Source organism: Corythoichthys intestinalis, chromosome 4 (assembly GCF_030265065.1).
Source record: "Corythoichthys intestinalis isolate RoL2023-P3 chromosome 4, ASM3026506v1, whole genome shotgun sequence".
NCBI classification, from domain to species: Eukaryota; Metazoa; Chordata; class Actinopteri; order Syngnathiformes; family Syngnathidae; genus Corythoichthys; species Corythoichthys intestinalis.
In genome coordinates, this window is record NC_080398.1 from 20,359,153 (window position 1) to 20,371,512 (window position 12,360).

Sequence of the window (12,360 nt, forward strand, 5' to 3'; positions counted from 1 at the left end):
CCAATTTTACTGAGTAAATAGTACCTAAATGCGTCAACAATAATATACTCAAATTATATGTGTAAGGTTTACTTAAGCTTTTGAAACCGATTATATCACTTAATACCGATTAAAATTATTATTTACTGATGATTGTAGAGTATTTGTATTGTATATTTAACTTTTTTTTTTTTTTTTAAGAATCAATTATTACTATTGTAAATAAGGTTTGTTTTACCCTAAAGTAATTGCACACAAGAGAAACATTTGTCAGCTGTTTTTATTGACAATTTGCTCATTACATTTAACATTTAATAAATTGTCTGCCCAAAACAAATTGCGTGCAGACATTTTTTCCTCATAGAATGAGTTCGAGTACAGTATTAACGGATGAGTGAAGAAGACGAGGGCATCAATCCAAAAGAAGTAATATGCAAACAACATGAGTTTAAGAACAGTTTTAAATGAACATTGAAAAACACGAGTGCACAAGCATCTTTCAGTATGAGATACAAATCAAGCAAAAATGCTGTACCTTATATGTTTGAACCCCACAGGAGTGCTATGCTGTAGCATGCTATATACGACAGTGCAAAAACGTTTCATGAAATTACTGTGAAAATTTAAGAAACACATGTAAATGAAATTATTGGCATTATTAGCAGCAGAAAAGACTTCCTAGAGCAGGGGTCACCAACTCCAGCCCTAGAGGGCACCTATCCAGTCTGTTTTCCAGATTCAGATTCAGAATATTTATTGTCATTGTTACAAAAAAGCACAACGAAACTTTGTTTGGAGCATCCATCCAGATCCCTCCTCCAATACACCTGAAAAGAATAGTCAGAATCATTATCAGGCTATTGGATAGCTTGCTGATGAGTTGTAAAGGTGAAAAAGCGCTATATAAGTATAACACCATTTACCATTCCTTAATACATATTGACTAATCAGAGTTTTGGTGGCCTCTAGTGGTTGCAGCCATTACTGGGTGTTTACACGCCTCAGTAGCAGCCCAAGTCATTCAATGTAAACAGCAGTGTTGGGAATAACGCTGTTATTTTTTCAGTAACGGGGTAATCTAACTAATTATTTTTTCCGCCGTTACAACGGCGTTACCGTAACTGACGGTCAAAAATGGTGCGTTACTTAATTTGAATAAATTGAAGAAACTACCAGCCGTAGCGAGTCTACTCTGCTCTGTTTATTTGTCATCCAAGACTTGGGCTGCGTTCAGGTTCATGGCAATGAAAATAGTAAACACACATAGCCAGCCTTTGCAAGAACGATGGAGTTGCCGTTTGATACGGTCATATTGTGCAGGTCCTGCAAAACTGTCCGTAGCTTTGTAGCGATTTGTAATTTCGGAATCACTGATGAGTTTAGTAACATACACCAAACAATAAATACAGCAGAATGTCCATTTCGTGTAATTGTGGAAGCCCGTCGACATCTTTACTCCATTTGTCTTCGGCTTGCTCGTAAGGTTCAACATTGTTCATATCCTTAAGTTTGATCACATATCTGTTCTTCCCCTTAGTAACGAGTTTGTCTCTTTATCGAACTGGCAAGTTAAATTTTAATGTCCCACGAGCCAGACCTGCTTTCAATATGGCTGCGTTGTTGTGAAATCTCACGTGATCCCCCATTCTGTGATGTAAACGCTCAAGCCTAATCGCGCACGTATTTCAGAGGTGGTGTTTTCACACACAAACCGGAACAGGGCGTGCGGCAAACACACACTCGCAAAACAGATGCAGAGGGATATGATGGCAGAGCATTCACAGGAAAATTTGTCCTTTACGAGGTGGAGATATAGACACTATTTCAAGTTGGTCGAAATTAAAGGAAAGAACGTGCATGTAATGTGTAATTTATGTCCCGGGGCAACGCTTTTGTCGACATCTGTGGTAAGCAATTCAAATCTGTTAATTTTTGTTGCACTTCAAGTGTAGGATGAATCTGTTGCTGGTGAGGTGCAATAAATATTACAAGGTTCTATAACACAACTACCTGTCTGTTCTTCTCTATTCAAGTGACTCGAATACTGCTCAGAAAATTTCAAATTCTTTGGCATATAACAGCTTCTTTTTAAAGTAACGGAAATAGTTACTTTCCCTGGTAACTAGTTACTTTTACTATAAAGTAATTCAGTTACTAACTCAGTTACTTTTTGGAAGAAGTAGTGAGTAACTATAACTAATTACTTTTATAAAGTAATGTGCCCAACACTGGTAAACAGTGACGTTAGTTGCTGCGGGCGGCATACCACAGCAATGGCAGCCGGGGTACTTCCAGTCGTTTTGCTCGACTTAGTCATTAAATACCCATTTGAAAGTTTCTCCCGACTTTCTGTACACCGTAACTGTATAGTTAATTAGTAATTAAGGTTAATGGTTTAAATCAAGCCACATTATTACCAGCAACTCATTTTGCTTTGCTTTCAAGAACAGATAGCTTTTAGCTAGCTATCAGGAATGACTGTCGAAAGCCAGGAATAAAATATAAAAATATTTTCACTATAATAATTAGGGCTGTCAAAATTATCGCATTAACGGGCGTTAATTAATTTTTAAAATTAATCACGTTAAAATATTTGACGCAATTAACGCAGATGCCCCGCTCAGACAGATTTAAATGACAGTGCAGTGAAACGCTCACTTGTTGTGTTTTATGGAGTTTTGCCGCCCTCTGCTGGCGCTTGGGTGCGACTGATTTTATAGGCTTCAGCACCCATGAGCATTGTGTACGTAATTATTGACATCAACAATGGCGGGCTACTAGTTTATTTTTTGATTGAAAATTTTACAAATTTTATTAAAACGAAAACATTAAGAGGGGTTTTAATATAAAATTTCTATAACTTGTACTAACATTTATCTTTTAAGAACTACAAGTCTTTCTACCCATGGATCGCTTTAACAGAATGTTAATAATGTTAATGCCATCTTGTTGATGTATTGTTATAATAAACAAATACAGTCCTTATGGACCGTATGTTGAATGTATATATCCATTTTGTGTCTTATCTTTCTAATCCAACAATAATTTACAGAAAAATATGGCATATTTTATAGATGGTTTGAATTGCGATTAATTGCGATTAATTACGATTAATAAATTTTTAAGCTGTAATTAACTCGATTAAAATTTTTAATCGTTTGACAGCCCTAATAATAATATTTATTTATACTATGGGGGCTTCTTAATTTTACACGCAACGTACCGGGCTTGTTCATTTTTACCTGCTAATGTATGATGCCATCCAAGTTGGAGTGTCCCACCAAATGAAATGATCCTCCTTTTAGTTACAAAGAAGACGTGTTGGCGCATGCGCAGCCGTGAGCACACACCTAATATTTTTGGGTAGATATTATCTTGTTTGTTCAAGTTGATGTTTTTACTGATTAAAATTAGGTACACAGAGTTAATTTTAACAATTTAATACAGTTCACTTGCTTACCCACATACTTTTAGTGTAATTTATATGGATCATAATTACTCCCCACAAAAATCGTTTTTATAGTGTATTATCCACATCATTCTATCTCACTTTAAGGCAAAAGGCAGAGTACGCCCCAAAATGGTCATTATTCAGTTACGAGTTAGACAAATAACTGATCACGCTTACATTCCAATTGTATAGATCAGACATGGCCAAAGTCCGGCCCGGGGGCCAAAATGCAGCCCGTGGTCAAATTTCATCCGGCCCCCAGCTTCTGTCATAAAATCAATAACGTCTGGCACGCACACAGACTTCATAAATTGGTCAGCAGTACTGCTACCAGCATGTGAAGTAGCTTACACACTAAATGCTGCTCCTCATTTACTCACTAAAAGGCAGCAGCACTCTAAGCAACATTACCCCGTGTGACCCTTTACTTCCAATTTTCTAAAATGGCGACAATTAACAAAAAAAAAAAAAAGAAAGTTGACTACGACGGCTGACGTCTCAAGGATAGGTGGAAATTGGACTATTTCTTCATTAAAATATGCAACAACTGTGTCTGCCTCATTTGCAAAGAGACAGTTGCTGTTGAGTTCAATGTGAGGAGATATTACCAAACAAGAAACGTCGACATGTACGACAAGATTACAGGGAAGATAGGCAGTGAGAAATTGAAGCAACTTGAAGTTAGTTTAAATTCACAGCAGCAGTATTTCGCAAGAGCCCGAGAGTCGAAAGAGAACGCCACAAAGGCTAGTTGTGAGATTGTTGAAATTATTAATTAAAAAAAAAAATAAAGCGAATGTGACACACAGAATGGCTTGCTACCTTGCTTAAATATATTGTTCTACGTCAAGGACGTCAGTCAAGGTCGCCCCCCGACTACATTTTTACCACAGCAAATCTGGCTCCCTTTGCAAAAAGTTGGGACACCCCCAGGGGCGGAATGGGACTAAAAAGCAGCCGTGGACTTTGACTCAGCCCAGCCCACAAGAATCGCTGTACAAAGGGAAACACAGACCCTCTAGGGGGGGTCCGGGGGCATGCCCCCCGGGAGAAATGTTTTTTACATTGTAAAATGCATCAATTTCGTGCACTTTGAGAGAAAAATGAAGCGGCTATAAAGAACTACACATTGCATTATTATACATTTTACCTTGAATACTCACTGAGAAATGAACAGAAAACTCTCAGGATCTCTATGTAGAACCAGAAAAAGGCAGGAAACTATATTTCTTCTGAATTAATATTGCTGCTGCGTGTGCATATGTTGTTTTACAGCTAAAATATTTTTTTCTTAGGAGAGGGATAGTAGGACTAGCATACTGTAACTTGACACGATTGCAAACGGGGACATGGACAAGCTGGCACTAACCCTTTAATTGCCATTTATTTCATTTAAAATGTAGTTACCTGGTGGAAAACAAGTAACCCTCTTCATCCCTACTTACAGTACTTGCCCTGCGCTTGTCTGGGGAACTTCCAACAGCTCATCATTACCCTCTCCCTCGTCTGTTGTCTCTCCCTGCACCGGCTACACGTGAGAGCGGCTGCCGCTCCCACTCTCACCATCGCCGGGGCTGGGGTGTTGCTAGCTGGCGTGGCCGTTGCAGCCAGACTGCTGCTTGCAAACATGTGTGTCAACTTGTGACATTTCGATGCTTCGCTCTCGAGTTTCTTCAGTTTTTTCTCTCTAACCTTATCGGCGCCACCCTTCTATTTTCTTTTTTTGCCACCACCAACCATATTGTTTATCTACGCTCGTCGCTATTTTGCTTCCACAAGGAGTAAGGCTTTACCAAAGTAGGCTACTCTGTGCTTTCTTCATTATTCTCCTATCAGATTGGCGGTTAAGAGCCAGGCGCATTGCTGCTACCTGTTGGATTGGATGTGAACTGTAGATAATCATAGAGGATAGGGGGATAAAAACAGTGATGTATGTATGGCGGCCGCGGGCCGTCCAGAGCACCGGCCGTTCTGCGATCCTCCAGAAGCTACGTGGACACCCTTGGTATGGTAAATCTTTGATTGATCTAATGTGCATGTTTTTAGAATGTGGGTGGAAAACGGAATATCCATGAAAATGTCTAGTAGGCACACAGGGAGACCATACTAGAGGTGCATGATAATTATCAGTCTGATAATAGGAATTATGACGTCATCCCAATAAATCCAATAACAATATATGTTATCGGGCCTATTAATAATATTTTTGGTGTCGGATTGGGATTTGGATGTGCATTTGTTTCCACTCCTGTTTTGCCAGTATGCAAACGCTTGTTACTGTTCTAGAAGCTGTATTTTTCCTTCACTGAGTTATAAACCTTACTAGGCAATTAGCAAATGTTTGTATTTTACAGAGTTACGTTTAGAAGTTATTGAGAGGCCTTTTGGTTATTGATAGGCTTGCTGTTCTGTAATTGCCAGGTTAAGAACGTTGTTTCATAGACCAAGACGACAAAAGTCTCCTCTCCTGTTGCACCAAATGTTTTATCTGCTGACAAAGCACAATACCTGTTGGGTTTCTGTTTGTTTTAGATCAGTGCTCATTGTTCAGGGTAGGCATCGTTAACGATATTCACTTATTGATATACAGTACATTAAAAAATTACATATGTATATATTATCGGTTATCGTATCGGTATCGGCCTTGAGGAGCAGGAAGTTATCGATATCGGAATCGGTTTCAAAAAATGGATATCGTGCACCCCTAGACCATACCTTAGATCAAACCTAGAACCTCTAAAACCATGAGCCACACTGGAACTAAATGTTTACATCTGATTTAGTTCCATTTTCATGCTGACATTATTTTGGCTCCCACGGGAGGCTAGATGTCTTCATGCAACTGGACTAATTCAGCACTGCATGGCTTCTTCCCTTTAATTTTCCAATTCCCAACCGTTTATCCCTGTGCATTTGAGGAGGGTGGCCTTGCTTGTATCCAAGGTTAAGCTTCCCTAAATCTGTCCCATCTCGTCTACGTGTAAACACAGTAGGCACACTTATTTAACTTGCTGCTAGCCACCTGCCTCTCTTCTCTCTCATATCCAAATCTCCAGTGAATGATGACTTTTTACTGTTGCCACTTAAGAGACATTAACACGTCGATTTTACGCTCGTTAGCTGTTTGAAGTGCACTCTAATGGAGCAAATTAACAATGTAGATAGAATATTACACCAGACAAATGTAATGCAAAGTCGTTTTATGGCGGCATAAAGACTGCAAGAGAGACTTGAGCACACTGGTTAAGAGAAAAAAATCGTTGCATTCGTGCTAACACTAGTTCTTATGTAATTTTGCGGTCCTGAAAATATGCGGCACAGTAATACCTGTTATGCCATGTTTTAAACAAATGCAGATACAGGAGACCAACAATAGGGACAATGTGACGTGCTGTACTACTGCTAGCAAATTTGTCCAATATGGGAAACGCGACTATGACACGATAATGCTGACAATGATTTAGAAAAATGTATATAACTATGCAAAGAACTGAAAAGTTAAACCAGCATTTGGTGAAATCATAAGAATCTGTGCAAAATACTACTAATATAAGACCATTGAAAATGCCAATTACAAGAAAACTAAAGCATTCAGGAAAAAAACAAACGGATGGCAGATTTGAAATTGATGACCAAAAATGGAATACAATCAGCTAAAATAAATAAATAAATAAATAAATAAAACCTCCTCATGCAATAGAAAAGAAAAATCATACTGGCCCGCGTCATGCTGGAGGCCTCAGTAATGCCATTGAATCAGGAATGATCACTAGATGGCGACAAAGTTCTGATCATCTAACGGATTTGTCAATACATGCAGAGTACAAGGGGTTCTCGTTTTACTGTACATGCATACATACTATTATATACTTGTACATACATACAGTATATAACAGAGATGGATAGAGTAGCCAAAAATTTTATTCAAGTAAAAGTAGCGTTACTTCAAAATAATATTACTCAAGTATAATAAAAGTAGTCATCCACAGAATGTACACAAGTACAAGTAAAAAAAATATCCAGTGAAAAGAATACTCAGGTCAAAACTAGCATTGTGAGTAACTGCTTAATTTTGTTAATTTTTTTTTTTAAACAATGGTATTTTTTCCTCTCAGCACAAACTTATCGATGTGAACTGTTGTCATAATGATACTGTACAATTACACATTACATAACCACATTAAACCCCAAAAATACAAAAACAAAAGAAAACAAACAAAAAGAATTCCGGCGAGAGAAAACAAACAAACAAACAGACAAAAAAAAGACTCAAATGAAGCATTTTTCATCCAAACAGCATGCGTGCCCTGGAGTGGAGAAAGTAGCTTCTATAATGAATAGTGAATGGTTCCTTCATAGCTACTCTTATGAAATTAAAAGGAGATATGAATATTGTGGGTTGAATATTTCCTCAAAGGTTTTGATTTTAGGATTGCATGGCAGACCCTCATCCCCCCAAATTTTTCCCAAATGCAGTTTAAAACCCACAGTGTATGCTTTCCCGTCCTTGTTATGGTCCCTTTAACTCAGCGGTCTCAAACCGACTCCACAAAGGGCCGCAGTGGGTCCTGGTTTTTGTTCCAACAGATCCAGCACAAACAGTTCAACCAATGAGGTTTCTACTAACATAAGCAGCACCTGATTGCAATCAACTGATTACACTTGTAAGAAACCAGATTGGTGAAAAGGTATTTGTCTCGTTTGGTTGGAATGAAATCCAGTACCCCCTGCGGCCCTTTGAGGACCGGTTTGAGACCACTGCTTTAACTCAATGGCTGCCATGGCGATATTCTCTAAATCCAATATTATATTTGAACTGAGAAGGCTGGCAAGGAATGATTATATTTCAGTGCCATTGTCGGCGATAGCGTGTATAGTTTGTAGGGGTCTATCACTGTCAATAGCAGCCAATGAGTTAATTGACCTTTGGCTAACGTACCACAATCCTAATTTACGAAATCAGGTGTAAAGTGTGTCAAACTCTGAAAGTTAAAAGTTATTGGAACAGTGTTGTAGAATTTTGCAGATAATGCAAATACATTAATAACATGCAGAGACAAACTGCTGATCATTAACAACTGAAATGACTTTCAACTACAGCTTTATCCAGAAGCTTGAAATTAGGGGTGTGACAAAAAATCGAAATGGTGATTTATCGTGATACCCAAAAGGTTATCGATATGCTCATGCTAAGTATCAAGACATTGTTTTAAAAAGGTGTCAATGTTTAAAATTGGGGGGAAAAAAAGAACCAACAAGTTGCTATGAAAATCTTCCACCATAATAGTGTCTCAGTTAACTCTATGGCTGCCATTGACGGCGCGCAACACCTAATCAATTAAGAGCGGGAAGTGTGAATGAACGTTGGTTCATTGGAAACCATAGCATTCACAGTCACTCTTTCCGATTTTCGGGGCATTTACCAGTCACTTCTTGTTCATTTTGGGTCATTTTCATTCTCTGTTGATTTTGAGTTACAGAACAGGAAGTGACCCCTAAAATGTCCCAAAATCAACAAGACGTGACCCTGAAATGCCCCAAAATCAGCAGGAAGTGACTGAAAATCAACAGGTAATGACCTGCAATGGCCCTAGATGTTGCCTGGCATTGGCTGCCACTGATGGCCATTTAAGTGGGAGGGGCCCATTTGAAGTGGGGGGGTTCATTGACTGTCACCCTCCCAGTTCAAATGGATTGGACATCTTCTAGTGATAAGCTTACAAAGAAGGATGAAGATAGCTTGTTTTTCTGTTATTAGTTGTTTCGTAGAATGATATCCTGACCAATGTATCGACGTATCCTTGTATCGCCATATCTTAAGATCATAGTTATCGTAGGCTTTGTATCGCAAATCGTATCGGATCGTGAGGTACCAAGAGGTTCCCATCGTTGCTTGAAATAAAGTATACAACTTATACAACATATAATTTCAGCAGAGTACTGCCAGGAGGGTGACATACCTCAGGTCTGTGTTAAGTTTATTACCCTGAAGTATCGCTATAAAATAATAAAAGTGTTGAGATCACTTTTGTATTGGGTTGAAACAAGAGTTTGGCAACACTGCGCATGTATGGAAACACAACCACAGAACAAGGAGAGATTTTGGTTTAACGGGGGTGGTACAAAATTGGGCAGGTGGAGCTCACCACAAAACGTATATATAGACTTCCTGCACCCACACTTTAAAACCCAACAAGAACGAGTAAAACACGGATTAAATCTTAGAAAGAAAAACAGAGATGTCCACTCAAGACCACTTGAAACAGCCTCTCAATTGTCAGCATTTAACACAATATTTCAAAAGAAAACTTATTTTTCTACAAAGGGGTGGATTTTGGGGATTAGAGGGCCCTTTTTGCAGGCATGAAGTGGGTCCAGGTGGGTGAGGGGAGGGGCTAAAAATAACATTTGATGATGTGCAAAGATTTTTATATCGTGTTTAAGTCTTTAAATCTCTCTGCCAACAAATATAGCATATGCTGGGTTTTTTTTTAGCAGAGAAAAATTGGATGTTTCCACACAACTGCCATTCTGGGGGAGGAAATTAGATAAATTGCGCTAAAATGAAGTTGAGTTGCAGTTTAACTCAAATCAATTACAACCCAAATATTCTCACACCTGCCTTGTGTTTGAAGATGAAAATAAAAGAGAAAAGGAAACAAGGAACATTGCAAGTGTAAAATCAAAGAGACATTTAAGTTTGAACATTGGTTTAAGATGGGAAGACTGTGATCAGTGACTGTGCGCATCCTTGACACACTGAAGGCAACAGTGGTGTCATCCTTGCAAAGAAATCCAGCATATGCTTGTTTCTGTGCTAGCAATTGTCATTTTGGGAGCGGATGGTTGAAAAATTGGGCAAGATAGATTGATGTTGAGTTGAGCCTGCAACTCTGGCTTATCCACCCTGAAGCCCTCTTCAGGAATCTTCTATGATCGTGATATCAATTTCCATGTTCAGTATCTCGTGAAGGCTTCATGTGGTGATAGAGTGATCCCTCGCTACTTTACGGTTCAAACGTCGCACCTTCAGTCCATTGCTAATTATTTAAATTAAAATTAAAAAAAAAAAGTAAATGCAGTATTTTACAGAGCTGTCCCGATCAGATCACAATGTCTCTCACTCTCGCTCCTGCCGCTTTTCTTGGTCAGGGACTGCACTGGAGTTGCTTATAAATACATTGAACACAAACAATTTTTCTTTTTTTTGGGGGGGGCACTACTTCGCGGTTTTTCACTTATCACAGTGGGTTCTGGTCCCCATTAACCACGAAATACGATTGATCACTGTATAGGCCTTCTGAATGTAATCAGCGTCTCATAGCATCCTCGACCACATTGTAATGCCTTCAAATGTGGTGACGGATGCACTTGACTTTGAGACTGAGTGGTCAAATAATGCACATTAATTCAAGAGCTGCCCCCCACCCCCACCCACACACATTTCAAATCAGCAAGGTTCTCCTGAGTTTGTTATTTTTCATCGTAAGTTTTGCTGATACAAGCACCATCCCTATGCGGGATTTCTGTTAGCATGGCTCCACCCAAAATGTCAGTTTGCTCTTTCATCGCTGTGAGCATCACAAATATAGGCGGAGTTTGACTTTTGAGGCGGGGGGGGGCACAACTTGTTGATGACCCCGAAACGCAGTGTCAGCAACAAAATTTACTTACAAGATTATTTATAATAATAAGTTGAAAATGAGTATTTTTTGTTTCCCATCATTCTTGAGGGGAATTCTAAATCAGGCTGCTAAGGCAATACTTTTCGCCAAGATCGTCATCCATTGAATATGGTGCGCCCGCCGGTGTCATGCCAATGTAGTTACCCCAGTCAAAAATTGTATCCCCTGAGCGGAGCCATATGTAGGTATATTTGTGTCTTGATCATTCAATCAAAAAAAAAAAAGTTGCTTAAAAAAAAAAAAGTTGCTTCAATCAAAGTCTATATTTTCAATCCAAAAAACGTCGCCTCAATAAAAAAATTTAAAAAATGTGTTTGAAAGCAAAAATAAATTTGAAACTCAAAAAAATGCATTTAAAGCTATTTTTCTTTGATCGAATTTTTTTTTTTGATTAGAGTCAAGGTTTTTTTTTTTTTATTTTTTATTGAAGCAACTTTTTTTGATTGAAGTAATGTTAATTTGTGTTTGGGCCACATTTTTGCTAGGACGTTTTTGTCTTTGTTACTCAGTCAAAAATATATATTTTCAAAAAGAAAAATCACTTCAATAAAAAAAAAAAAAATTCAATCATAGAAAACGTTTTTGAATGCGAAAAAAATATTTGAGATTGACAAATTTGCATTTGAACACTTACTTTTTCATTTAAAAGCTTTTTTTTTCTTTCTTTCTTTGATTGAAGCAATCCTTGTTGTGTTTGGGCCATATTATGGTTAGGACATTTGTGTCTAAATCATTCAATCCCAAAAAAAGTTGCTTCGATCAAAAAAAAAAAAAAAAAAAAAAAAAAAAAAATTCAATCAAATAAAAAAATCATTTGAAAAATAAAATTGCTTTCCCTTATTTTTTTTAAATTGTGAAAAGTGAAAATTACCGTATATGCAAAGCAAATGACCGTCTAAGGTGCTAATCACATGATCTGTTCAAAAAATAATTTTGACCCATAATAAATATTTGTGAATTTAATTCATTTTTGTTGCAGTTTTATTGTTTTACAACTTTTATGTTTATAGGATAGTCAATTGCATGCAAAGACACTTTTCGGCCACCGGGGGTACGTGGCCCCCCTGGCCCTCCATTAAAATCATTTATTCACAACTGCCAATATCTAAGCGGACCACCCTCAGAGCTACGTAAGTGGCGTGATAAAATATCAGTTGACTCGTTTGACAGCGTTTTTATCACCACCCACCTGTTGATTCTTGTTGTATCCCTCCCACCTGTCTTCAACCCGCCACTGACCTAATC